A 15,674-nucleotide genomic window follows, 5' to 3' on the forward strand; every position below is an offset into this window, starting at 1 on the left:
TAGCGTATACCAGGAACGTCCTTTATAAATAGTCATAAATGAATCGAAACCTGAGAAGGATCTCGAAAATGATTTCAATTATTACACTGTTCATTTTAGCCTTGAAAGTTGAATATCTTAATTCTGGCACATACGATCTTCATTTAGTTTAAATATGTTATTAGCCGTATAAAACACTGTCAGAAACCATCTAGCGTATACCGGGAACGTCCTTTAATTAGTCATAAATGAAATGAAACCTGAGACAGATCTCGAAAATGATTTCAATTATTACACTGTTCATTTTAGCCTTGAAAGTTGAATATCTTAAATCTGGCACATACGATCTTCATTTAGTTTAAATATGTTATAAGCCATATGAAACACTATCAGAAACCATCTAGCGTATACCGGGAACGTCCATATAAATTTGTCATAAATGAAAGGAAACCTGAGTAGAATCTCGAAAATGATTTAAATTATTACACTGTTCATTTTAGCCTTGAAAGTTGAATATCTTAATTCTGGCACATACGATCTTCATTTAGTTTAAATATGTTATTAGCCGTATAAAACACTATCAGAAACCATCTAGCGTATACGAGGAACGTCCTTTATAAATAGTCATAAATGAAACGAAACCTGAGAAACATCTCGAAAATGATTTCAATTATTACATTGTTCATTTTAGCCTTGAAAGTTGAATATCTTAATTCTGGCACATACGATCTTCATTTAGTTTAAGTATGTTATTAGCCGTATAAAACACTATCAGAAACCATATAGCGTATACGAGGAACGTCCTTTATAAATAGTCATAAATGAAACGAAACCTGAGAAACATCTCGAAAATGATTTCAATTATTACATTGTTCATTTTAGCCTTGAAAGTTGAATATCTTAATTCTGGCACATACGATCTTCATTTAGTTTAAGTATGTTATTAGCCGTATAAAACACTATCAGAAACCATATAGCGTATACCAGGAACGTCCTTTATAAATAGTCATAAATGAATCGAAACCTGAGAAGGATCTCGAAAATGATTTCAATTATTACACTGTTCATTTTAGCCTTGAAAGTTGAATATCTTAATTCTGGCACATACGATCTTCATTTAGTTTAAATATGTTATTAGCCGTATGAAACACTGTCAGAAACCATCTAGCGTATACCGGGAACGTCCATATAAATTTGTCATAAATGAAAGGAAACCTGAGTAGATTCTCGAAAATGATTTAAATTATTACATTGTTCATTTTAGCCTTGAAAGTTGAATATCTTAGATCTGGCACATACGATCTTCATTTACATAAAAAATGTTATTAGCCGTATAAAACATTATCAGAAACCATCTAGCGTATACCGGGAACGTTCATATAAATTTGTCATAAATGAAAGGAAACCTGAGTAGATTCTCGAAAATGATTTCAATTATTACATTGTTCATTTTAGCCTTGAAAGTTGAATATCTTAATTCTGGCACATACGATCTTCATTTACATTAAATATGTTATTAGCCGTATAAAACACTATCAGAAACCATCTAGCGTATACCAGGAACGTCCTTTATAAATAGTCATAAATGAATCGAAACCTGAGAAGGATCTCGAAAATGATTTCAATTATTACACTGTTCATTTTAGCCTTGAAAGTTGAATATCTTAATTCTGGCACATACGATCTTCATTTAGTTTAAGTATGTTATTACCCGTATAAAACACTATCAGAAACCATATAGCGTATACCAGGAACGTCCTTTATAAATAGTCATAAATGAAACGAAACCTGAGACAGATCTCGAAAATGATTTCAATTATTACACTGTTCATTTTAGCCTTGAAAGTTGAATATCTTAATTCTGGCACATACGATCTTCATTTAGTTTAAGTATGTTATTAGCCGTATAAAACACTATCAGAAACCATATAGCGTATACCAGGAACGTCCTTTATAATTAGTCATAAATGAAACGAAACCTGAGAAACATCTCGAAAATGATTTCAATTATTACATTGTTCATTTTAGCCTTGAAAGTTGAATTTCTTAAATCTGGCACATACGATCTTCATTTACATTAAATATGTTATTAGCCGTATAAAACACTATCAGAAACCATCTAGCGTATACCGGGAACGTCCTTTAATTAGTCATAAATGAAATGAAACCTGAGACAGATCTCGAAAATGATTTCAATTATTACACTGTTCATTTTAGCCTTGAAAGTTGAATATCTTAAATCTGGCACATACGATCTTCATTTAGTTTAAATATGTTATAAGCCATATGAAACACTATCAGAAACCATCTAGCGTATACCGGGAACGTCCATATAAATTTGTCATAAATGAAAGGAAACCTGAGTAGAATCTCGAAAATGATTTAAATTATTACACTGTTCATTTTAGCCTTGAAAGTTGAATATCTTAATTCTGGCACATACGATCTTCATTTAGTTTAAATATGTTATTAGCCGTATAAAACACTATCAGAAACCATCTAGCGTATACGAGGAACGTCCTTTATAAATAGTCATAAATGAAACGAAACCTGAGAAACATCTCGAAAATGATTTCAATTATTACATTGTTCATTTTAGCCTTGAAAGTTGAATATCTTAATTCTGGCACATACGATCTTCATTTAGTTTAAGTATGTTATTAGCCGTATAAAACACTATCAGAAACCATATAGCGTATACCAGGAACGTCCTTTATAAATAGTCATAAATGAATCGAAACCTGAGAAGGATCTCGAAAATGATTTCAATTATTACACTGTTCATTTTAGCCTTGAAAGTTGAATATCTTAATTCTGGCACATACGATCTTCATTTAGTTTAAATATGTTATTAGCCGTATAAAACACTGTCAGAAACCATCTAGCGTATACCGGGAACGTCCATATAAATTTGTCATAAATGAAAGGAAACCTGAGTAGATTCTCGAAAATGATTTAAATTATTACATTGTTCATTTTAGCCTTGAAAGTTGAATATCTTAGATCTGGCACATACGATCTTCATTTACATAAAAAATGTTATTAGCCGTATAAAACATTATCAGAAACCATCTAGCGTATACCGGGAACGTTCATATAAATTTGTCATAAATGAAAGGAAACCTGAGTAGATTCTCGAAAATGATTTCAATTATTACATTGTTCATTTTAGCCTTGAAAGTTGAATATCTTAATTCTGGCACATACGATCTTCATTTACATTAAATATGTTATTAGCCGTATAAAACACTATCAGAAACCATCTAGCGTATACCAGGAACGTCCTTTATAAATAGTCATAAATGAATCGAAACCTGAGAAGGATCTCGAAAATGATTTCAATTATTACACTGTTCATTTTAGCCTTGAAAGTTGAATATCTTAATTCTGGCACATACGATCTTCATTTAGTTTAAGTATGTTATTACCCGTATAAAACACTATCAGAAACCATATAGCGTATACCAGGAACGTCCTTTATAAATAGTCATAAATGAAACGAAACCTGAGACAGATCTCGAAAATGATTTCAATTATTACACTGTTCATTTTAGCCTTGAAAGTTGAATATCTTAATTCTGGCACATACGATCTTCATTTAGTTTAAGTATGTTATTAGCCGTATAAAACACTATCAGAAACCATATAGCGTATACCAGGAACGTCCTTTATAATTAGTCATAAATGAAACGAAACCTGAGAAACATCTCGAAAATGATTTCAATTATTACATTGTTCATTTTAGCCTTGAAAGTTGAATTTCTTAAATCTGGCACATACGATCTTCATTTACATTAAATATGTTATTAGCCGTATAAAACACTATCAGAAACCATCTAGCGTATACCGGGAACGTCCTTTAATTAGTCATAAATGAAATGAAACCTGAGACAGATCTCGAAAATGATTTCAATTATTACACTGTTCATTTTAGCCTTGAAAGTTGAATATCTTAAATCTGGCACATACGATCTTCATTTAGTTTAAATATGTTATAAGCCATATGAAACACTATCAGAAACCATCTAGCGTATACCGGGAACGTCCATATAAATTTGTCATAAATGAAAGGAAACCTGAGTAGAATCTCGAAAATGATTTAAATTATTACACTGTTCATTTTAGCCTTGAAAGTTGAATATCTTAATTCTGGCACATACGATCTTCATTTAGTTTAAATATGTTATTAGCCGTATAAAACACTATCAGAAACCATCTAGCGTATACGAGGAACGTCCTTTATAAATAGTCATAAATGAAACGAAACCTGAGAAACATCTCGAAAATGATTTCAATTATTACATTGTTCATTTTAGCCTTGAAAGTTGAATATCTTAATTCTGGCACATACGATCTTCATTTAGTTTAAGTATGTTATTAGCCGTATAAAACACTATCAGAAACCATATATCGTATACGAGGAACGTCCTTTATAAATAGTCATAAATGAAACGAAACCTGAGAAACATCTCGAAAATGATTTCAATTATTACATTGTTCATTTTAGCCTTGAAAGTTGAATTTCTTAAATCTGGCACATACGATCTTCATTTACATTAAATATGTTATTAGCCGTATAAAACACTATCAGAAACCATCTAGCGTATACCGGGAACGTCCTTTAATTAGTCATAAATGAAATGAAACCTGAGACAGATCTCGAAAATGATTTCAATTATTACACTGTTCATTTTAGCCTTGAAAGTTGAATATCTTAAATCTGGCACATACGATCTTCATTTAGTTTAAATATGTTATAAGCCATATGAAACACTATCAGAAACCATCTAGCGTATACCGGGAACGTCCATATAAATTTGTCATAAATGAAAGGAAACCTGAGTAGAATCTCGAAAATGATTTAAATTATTACACTGTTCATTTTAGCCTTGAAAGTTGAATATCTTAATTCTGGCACATACGATCTTCATTTAGTTTAAATATGTTATTAGCCGTATAAAACACTATCAGAAACCATCTAGCGTATACGAGGAACGTCCTTTATAAATAGTCATAAATGAAACGAAACCTGAGAAACATCTCGAAAATGATTTCAATTATTACATTGTTCATTTTAGCCTTGAAAGTTGAATATCTTAATTCTGGCACATACGATCTTCATTTAGTTTAAGTATGTTATTAGCCGTATAAAACACTATCAGAAACCATATAGCGTATACGAGGAACGTCCTTTATAAATAGTCATAAATGAAACGAAACCTGAGAAACATCTCGAAAATGATTTCAATTATTACATTGTTCATTTTAGCCTTGAAAGTTGAATATCTTAATTCTGGCACATACGATCTTCATTTAGTTTAAGTATGTTATTAGCCGTATAAAACACTATCAGAAACCATATAGCGTATACCAGGAACGTCCTTTATAAATAGTCATAAATGAATCGAAACCTGAGAAGGATCTCGAAAATGATTTCAATTATTACACTGTTCATTTTAGCCTTGAAAGTTGAATATCTTAATTCTGGCACATACGATCTTCATTTAGTTTAAATATGTTATTAGCCGTATAAAACACTGTCAGAAACCATCTAGCGTATACCGGGAACGTCCATATAAATTTGTCATAAATGAAAGGAAACCTGAGTAGATTCTCGAAAATGATTTAAATTATTACATTGTTCATTTTAGCCTTGAAAGTTGAATATCTTAGATCTGGCACATACGATCTTCATTTACATAAAAAATGTTATTAGCCGTATAAAACATTATCAGAAACCATCTAGCGTATACCGGGAACGTTCATATAAATTTGTCATAAATGAAAGGAAACCTGAGTAGATTCTCGAAAATGATTTCAATTATTACATTGTTCATTTTAGCCTTGAAAGTTGAATATCTTAATTCTGGCACATACGATCTTCATTTACATTAAATATGTTATTAGCCGTATAAAACACTATCAGAAACCATCTAGCGTATACCGGGAACGTCCTTTAATTAGTCATAAATGAAATGAAACCTGAGACAGATCTCGAAAATGATTTCAATTATTACACTGTTCATTTTAGCCTTGAAAGTTGAATATCTTAAATCTGGCACATACGATCTTCATTTAGTTTAAATATGTTATAAGCCATATGAAACACTATCAGAAACCATCTAGCGTATACCGGGAACGTCCATATAAATTTGTCATAAATGAAAGGAAACCTGAGTAGAATCTCGAAAATGATTTAAATTATTACACTGTTCATTTTAGCCTTGAAAGTTGAATATCTTAATTCTGGCACATACGATCTTCATTTAGTTTAAATATGTTATTAGCCGTATAAAACACTATCAGAAACCATCTAGCGTATACGAGGAACGTCCTTTATAAATAGTCATAAATGAAACGAAACCTGAGAAACATCTCGAAAATGATTTCAATTATTACATTGTTCATTTTAGCCTTGAAAGTTGAATATCTTAATTCTGGCACATACGATCTTCATTTAGTTTAAGTATGTTATTAGCCGTATAAAACACTATCAGAAACCATATAGCGTATACGAGGAACGTCCTTTATAAATAGTCATAAATGAAACGAAACCTGAGAAACATCTCGAAAATGATTTCAATTATTACATTGTTCATTTTAGCCTTGAAAGTTGAATATCTTAATTCTGGCACATACGATCTTCATTTAGTTTAAGTATGTTATTAGCCGTATAAAACACTATCAGAAACCATATAGCGTATACCAGGAACGTCCTTTATAAATAGTCATAAATGAATCGAAACCTGAGAAGGATCTCGAAAATGATTTCAATTATTACACTGTTCATTTTAGCCTTGAAAGTTGAATATCTTAATTCTGGCACATACGATCTTCATTTAGTTTAAATATGTTATTAGCCGTATAAAACACTGTCAGAAACCATCTAGCGTATACCGGGAACGTCCATATAAATTTGTCATAAATGAAAGGAAACCTGAGTAGATTCTCGAAAATGATTTAAATTATTACATTGTTCATTTTAGCCTTGAAAGTTGAATATCTTAGATCTGGCACATACGATCTTCATTTACATAAAAAATGTTATTAGCCGTATAAAACATTATCAGAAACCATCTAGCGTATACCGGGAACGTCCATATAAATTTGTCATAAATGAAAGGAAACCTGAGTAGATTCTCGAAAATGATTTCAATTATTACATTGTTCATTTTAGCCTTGAAAGTTGAATATCTTAATTCTGGCACATACGATCTTCATTTAGTTTAAATATGTTATTAGCCGTATAAAACACTATCAGAAACCATCTAGCGTATACGAGGAACGTCCTTTATAAATAGTCATAAATGAAACGAAACCTGAGAAACATCTCGAAAATGATTTCAATTATTACATTGTTCATTTTAGCCTTGAAAGTTGAATATCTTAATTCTGGCACATACGATCTTCATTTAGTTTAAGTATGTTATTAGCCGTATAAAACACTATCAGAAACCATATAGCGTATACGAGGAACATTCTTTATAAATAGTCATAAATGAAACGAAACCTGAGAAACATCTCGAAAATGATTTCAATTATTACATTGTTCATTTTAGCCTTGAAAGTTGAATATCTTAATTCTGGCACATACGATCTTCATTTAGTTTAAGTATGTTATTAGCCGTATAAAACACTATCAGAAACCATATAGCGTATACGAGGAACGTCCTTTATAAATAGTCATAAATGAAACGAAACCTGAGAAACATCTCGAAAATGATTTCAATTATTACATTGTTCATTTTAGCCTTCAAAGTTGAATTTCTTAAATCTGGCACATACGATCTTCATTTACATTAAATATGTTATTAGCCGTATAAAACACTATCAGAAACCATCTAGCGTATACCGGGAACGTCCTTTATTTAGTCATAAATGAAATGAAACCTGAGACAGATCTCGAAAATGATTTCAATTATTACACTGTTCATTTTAGCCTTGAAAGTTGAATATCTTAAATCTGGCACATACGATCTTCATTTAGTTTAAATATGTTTTAAACCATATGAAACACTATCAGAAACCATCTAGCGTATACCGGGAACGTCCATATAAATTTGTCATAAATGAAAGGAAACCTGAGTAGAATCTCGAAAATGATTTAAATTATTACACTGTTCATTTTAGCCTTGAAAGTTGAATATCTTAATTCTGGCACATACGATCTTCATTTAGTTTAAGTATGTTATTAGCCGTATAAAACACTATCAGAAACCATATAGCGTATACGAGGAACGTCCTTTATAAATAGTCATAAATGAAACGAAACCTGAGAAACATCTCGAAAATGATTTCAATTATTACATTGTTCATTTTAGCCTTGAAAGTTGAATATCTTAATTCTGGCACATACGATCTTCATTTAGTTTAAGTATGTTATTAGCCGTATAAAACACTATCAGAAACCATATAGCGTATACCAGGAACGTCCTTTATAAATAGTCATAAATGAATCGAAACCTGAGAAGGATCTCGAAAATGATTTCAATTATTACACTGTTCATTTTAGCCTTGAAAGTTGAATATCTTAATTCTGGCACATACGATCTTCATTTAGTTTAAATATGTTATTAGCCGTATAAAACACTGTCAGAAACCATCTAGCGTATACCGGGAACGTCCATATAAATTTGTCATAAATGAAAGGAAACCTGAGTAGATTCTCGAAAATGATTTAAATTATTACATTGTTCATTTTAGCCTTGAAAGTTGAATTTCTTAGATCTGGCACATACGATCTTCATTTACATAAAAAATGTTATTAGCCGTATAAAACATTATCAGAAACCATCTAGCGTATACCGGGAACGTCCATATAAATTTGTCATAAATGAAAGGAAACCTGAGTAGATTCTCGAAAATGATTTCAATTATTACATTGTTCATTTTAGCCTTGAAAGTTGAATATCTTAATTCTGGCACATACGATCTTCATTTACATTAAATATGTTATTAGCCGTATAAAACACTATCAGAAACCATCTAGCGTATACCGGGAACGTCCTTTAATTAGTCATAAATGAAATGAAACCTGAGACAGATCTCGAAAATGATTTCAATTATTACACTGTTCATTTTAGCCTTGAAAGTTGAATATCTTAAATCTGGCACATACGATCTTCATTTAGTTTAAATATGTTATAAGCCATATGAAACACTATCAGAAACCATCTAGCGTATACGAGGAACGTCCTTTATAAATAGTCATAAATGAAACGAAACCTGAGAAACATCTCGAAAATGATTTCAATTATTACATTGTTCATTTTAGCCTTGAAAGTTGAATATCTTAATTCTGGCACATACGATCTTCATTTAGTTTAAGTATGTTATTAGCCGTATAAAACACTATCAGAAACCATATAGCGTATACGAGGAACGTCCTTTATAAATAGTCATAAATGAAACGAAACCTGAGAAACATCTCGAAAATGATTTCAATTATTACATTGTTCATTTTAGCCTTGAAAGTTGAATTTCTTAAATCTGGCACATACGATCTTCATTTACATTAAATATGTTATTAGCCGTATAAAACACTATCAGAAACCATCTAGCGTATACCGGGAACGTCCTTTAATTAGTCATAAATGAAATGAAACCTGAGACAGATCTCGAAAATGATTTCAATTATTACACTGTTCATTTTAGCCTTGAAAGTTGAATATCTTAAATCTGGCACATACGATCTTCATTTAGTTTAAATATGTTATAAGCCATATGAAACACTATCAGAAACCATCTAGCGTATACCGGGAACGTCCATATAAATTTGTCATAAATGAAAGGAAACCTGAGTAGAATCTCGAAAATGATTTAAATTATTACACTGTTCATTTTAGCCTTGAAAGTTGAATATCTTAATTCTGGCACATACGATCTTCATTTAGTTTAAATATGTTATTAGCCGTATAAAACACTATCAGAAACCATCTAGCGTATACGAGGAACGTCCTTTATAAATAGTCATAAATGAAACGAAACCTGAGAAACATCTCGAAAATGATTTCAATTATTACATTGTTCATTTTAGCCTTGAAAGTTGAATATCTTAATTCTGGCACATACGATCTTCATTTAGTTTAAGTATGTTATTAGCCGTATAAAACACTATCAGAAACCATATAGCGTATACGAGGAACGTCCTTTATAAATAGTCATAAATGAAACGAAACCTGAGAAACATCTCGAAAATGATTTCAATTATTACATTGTTCATTTTAGCCTTGAAAGTTGAATATCTTAATTCTGGCACATACGATCTTCATTTAGTTTAAGTATGTTATTAGCCGTATAAAACACTATCAGAAACCATATAGCGTATACCAGGAACGTCCTTTATAAATAGTCATAAATGAATCGAAACCTGAGAAGGATCTCGAAAATGATTTCAATTATTACACTGTTCATTTTAGCCTTGAAAGTTGAATATCTTAATTCTGGCACATACGATCTTCATTTAGTTTAAATATGTTATTAGCCGTATAAAACACTGTCAGAAACCATCTAGCGTATACCGGGAACGTCCATATAAATTTGTCATAAATGAAAGGAAACCTGAGTAGAATCTCGAAAATGATTTAAATTATTACACTGTTCATTTTAGCCTTGAAAGTTGAATATCTTAATTCTGGCACATACGATCTTCATTTAGTTTAAATATGTTATTAGCCGTATAAAACACTATCAGAAACCATCTAGCGTATACGAGGAACGTCCTTTATAAATAGTCATAAATGAAACGAAACCTGAGAAACATCTCGAAAATGATTTCAATTATTACATTGTTCATTTTAGCCTTGAAAGTTGAATATCTTAATTCTGGCACATACGATCTTCATTTAGTTTAAGTATGTTATTAGCCGTATAAAACACTATCAGAAACCATATAGCGTATACGAGGAACGTCCTTTATAAATAGTCATAAATGAAACGAAACCTGAGAAACATCTCGAAAATGATTTCAATTATTACATTGTTCATTTTAGCCTTGAAAGTTGAATATCTTAATTCTGGCACATACGATCTTCATTTAGTTTAAGTATGTTATTAGCCGTATAAAACACTATCAGAAACCATATATCGTATACGAGGAACGTCCTTTATAAATAGTCATAAATGAAACGAAACCTGAGAAACATCTCGAAAATGATTTCAATTATTACATTGTTCATTTTAGCCTTGAAAGTTGAATTTCTTAAATCTGGCACATACGATCTTCATTTACATTAAATATGTTATTAGCCGTATAAAACACTATCAGAAACCATCTAGCGTATACCGGGAACGTCCTTTAATTAGTCATAAATGAAATGAAACCTGAGACAGATCTCGAAAATGATTTCAATTATTACACTGTTCATTTTAGCCTTGAAAGTTGAATATCTTAAATCTGGCACATACGATCTTCATTTAGTTTAAATATGTTATAAGCCATATGAAACACTATCAGAAACCATCTAGCGTATACCGGGAACGTCCATATAAATTTGTCATAAATGAAAGGAAACCTGAGTAGAATCTCGAAAATGATTTAAATTATTACACTGTTCATTTTAGCCTTGAAAGTTGAATATCTTAATTCTGGCACATACGATCTTCATTTAGTTTAAATATGTTATTAGCCGTATAAAACACTATCAGAAACCATCTAGCGTATACGAGGAACGTCCTTTATAAATAGTCATAAATGAAACGAAACCTGAGAAACATCTCGAAAATGATTTCAATTATTACATTGTTCATTTTAGCCTTGAAAGTTGAATATCTTAATTCTGGCACATACGATCTTCATTTAGTTTAAGTATGTTATTAGCCGTATAAAACACTATCAGAAACCATATAGCGTATACGAGGAACGTCCTTTATAAATAGTCATAAATGAAACGAAACCTGAGAAACATCTCGAAAATGATTTCAATTATTACATTGTTCATTTTAGCCTTGAAAGTTGAATATCTTAATTCTGGCACATACGATCTTCATTTAGTTTAAGTATGTTATTAGCCGTATAAAACACTATCAGAAACCATATAGCGTATACCAGGAACGTCCTTTATAAATAGTCATAAATGAATCGAAACCTGAGAAGGATCTCGAAAATGATTTCAATTATTACACTGTTCATTTTAGCCTTGAAAGTTGAATATCTTAATTCTGGCACATACGATCTTCATTTAGTTTAAATATGTTATTAGCCGTATAAAACACTGTCAGAAACCATCTAGCGTATACCGGGAACGTCCATATAAATTTGTCATAAATGAAAGGAAACCTGAGTAGATTCTCGAAAATGATTTAAATTATTACATTGTTCATTTTAGCCTTGAAAGTTGAATATCTTAGATCTGGCACATACGATCTTCATTTACATAAAAAATGTTATTAGCCGTATAAAACATTATCAGAAACCATCTAGCGTATACCGGGAACGTTCATATAAATTTGTCATAAATGAAAGGAAACCTGAGTAGATTCTCGAAAATGATTTCAATTATTACATTGTTCATTTTAGCCTTGAAAGTTGAATATCTTAATTCTGGCACATACGATCTTCATTTACATTAAATATGTTATTAGCCGTATAAAACACTATCAGAAACCATCTAGCGTATACCGGGAACGTCCTTTAATTAGTCATAAATGAAATGAAACCTGAGACAGATCTCGAAAATGATTTCAATTATTACACTGTTCATTTTAGCCTTGAAAGTTGAATATCTTAAATCTGGCACATACGATCTTCATTTAGTTTAAATATGTTATAAGCCATATGAAACACTATCAGAAACCATCTAGCGTATACCGGGAACGTCCATATAAATTTGTCATAAATGAAAGGAAACCTGAGTAGAATCTCGAAAATGATTTAAATTATTACACTGTTCATTTTAGCCTTGAAAGTTGAATATCTTAATTCTGGCACATACGATCTTCATTTAGTTTAAATATGTTATTAGCCGTATAAAACACTATCAGAAACCATCTAGCGTATACGAGGAACGTCCTTTATAAATAGTCATAAATGAAACGAAACCTGAGAAACATCTCGAAAATGATTTCAATTATTACATTGTTCATTTTAGCCTTGAAAGTTGAATATCTTAATTCTGGCACATACGATCTTCATTTAGTTTAAGTATGTTATTAGCCGTATAAAACACTATCAGAAACCATATAGCGTATACGAGGAACGTCCTTTATAAATAGTCATAAATGAAACGAAACCTGAGAAACATCTCGAAAATGATTTCAATTATTACATTGTTCATTTTAGCCTTGAAAGTTGAATATCTTAATTCTGGCACATACGATCTTCATTTAGTTTAAGTATGTTATTAGCCGTATAAAACACTATCAGAAACCATATAGCGTATACGAGGAACGTCCTTTATAAATAGTCATAAATGAAACGAAACCTGAGAAACATCTCGAAAATGATTTCAATTATTACATTGTTCATTTTAGCCTTCAAAGTTGAATTTCTTAAATCTGGCACATACGATCTTCATTTACATTAAATATGTTATTAGCCGTATAAAACACTATCAGAAACCATCTAGCGTATACCGGGAACGTCCTTTATTTAGTCATAAATGAAATGAAACCTGAGACAGATCTCGAAAATGATTTCAATTATTACACTGTTCATTTTAGCCTTGAAAGTTGAATATCTTAAATCTGGCACATACGATCTTCATTTAGTTTAAATATGTTTTAAACCATATGAAACACTATCAGAAACCATCTAGCGTATACCGGGAACGTCCATATAAATTTGTCATAAATGAAAGGAAACCTGAGTAGAATCTCGAAAATGATTTAAATTATTACACTGTTCATTTTAGCCTTGAAAGTTGAATATCTTAATTCTGGCACATACGATCTTCATTTAGTTTAAGTATGTTATTAGCCGTATAAAACACTATCAGAAACCATATAGCGTATACGAGGAACGTCCTTTATAAATAGTCATAAATGAAACGAAACCTGAGAAACATCTCGAAAATGATTTCAATTATTACATTGTTCATTTTAGCCTTGAAAGTTGAATATCTTAATTCTGGCACATACGATCTTCATTTAGTTTAAGTATGTTATTAGCCGTATAAAACACTATCAGAAACCATATAGCGTATACCAGGAACGTCCTTTATAAATAGTCATAAATGAATCGAAACCTGAGAAGGATCTCGAAAATGATTTCAATTATTACACTGTTCATTTTAGCCTTGAAAGTTGAATATCTTAATTCTGGCACATACGATCTTCATTTAGTTTAAATATGTTATTAGCCGTATAAAACACTGTCAGAAACCATCTAGCGTATACCGGGAACGTCCATATAAATTTGTCATAAATGAAAGGAAACCTGAGTAGATTCTCGAAAATGATTTAAATTATTACATTGTTCATTTTAGCCTTGAAAGTTGAATTTCTTAGATCTGGCACATACGATCTTCATTTACATAAAAAATGTTATTAGCCGTATAAAACATTATCAGAAACCATCTAGCGTATACCGGGAACGTCCATATAAATTTGTCATAAATGAAAGGAAACCTGAGTAGATTCTCGAAAATGATTTCAATTATTACATTGTTCATTTTAGCCTTGAAAGTTGAATATCTTAATTCTGGCACATACGATCTTCATTTACATTAAATATGTTATTAGCCGTATAAAACACTATCAGAAACCATCTAGCGTATACCGGGAACGTCCTTTAATTAGTCATAAATGAAATGAAACCTGAGACAGATCTCGAAAATGATTTCAATTATTACACTGTTCATTTTAGCCTTGAAAGTTGAATATCTTAAATCTGGCACATACGATCTTCATTTAGTTTAAATATGTTATAAGCCATATGAAACACTATCAGAAACCATCTAGCGTATACGAGGAACGTCCTTTATAAATAGTCATAAATGAAACGAAACCTGAGAAACATCTCGAAAATGATTTCAATTATTACATTGTTCATTTTAGCCTTGAAAGTTGAATATCTTAATTCTGGCACATACGATCTTCATTTAGTTTAAGTATGTTATTAGCCGTATAAAACACTATCAGAAACCATATAGCGTATACGAGGAACGTCCTTTATAAATAGTCATAAATGAAACGAAACCTGAGAAACATCTCGAAAATGATTTCAATTATTACATTGTTCATTTTAGCCTTGAAAGTTGAATTTCTTAAATCTGGCACATACGATCTTCATTTACATTAAATATGTTATTAGCCGTATAAAACACTATCAGAAACCATCTAGCGTATACCGGGAACGTCCTTTAATTAGTCATAAATGAAATGAAACCTGAGACAGATCTCGAAAATGATTTCAATTATTACACTGTTCATTTTAGCCTTGAAAGTTGAATATCTTAAATCTGGCACATACGATCTTCATTTAGTTTAAATATGTTATAAGCCATATGAAACACTATCAGAAACCATCTAGCGTATACCGGGAACGTCCATATAAATTTGTCATAAATGAAAGGAAACCTGAGTAGAATCTCGAAAATGATTTAAATTATTACACTGTTCATTTTAGCCTTGAAAGTTGAATATCTTAATTCTGGCACATACGATCTTCATTTAGTTTAAATATGTTATTAGCCGTATAAAACACTATCAGAAACCATCTAGCGTATACGAGGAACGTCCTTTATAAATAGTCATAA

The sequence above is a fragment of the Phalangium opilio genome, unplaced genomic scaffold, assembly GCF_054372755.1.
Source record: "Phalangium opilio isolate 3A_F unplaced genomic scaffold, DU_Popi_V2 ptg000101l_1, whole genome shotgun sequence".
Taxonomy (NCBI): Eukaryota; Metazoa; Arthropoda; class Arachnida; order Opiliones; family Phalangiidae; genus Phalangium; species Phalangium opilio.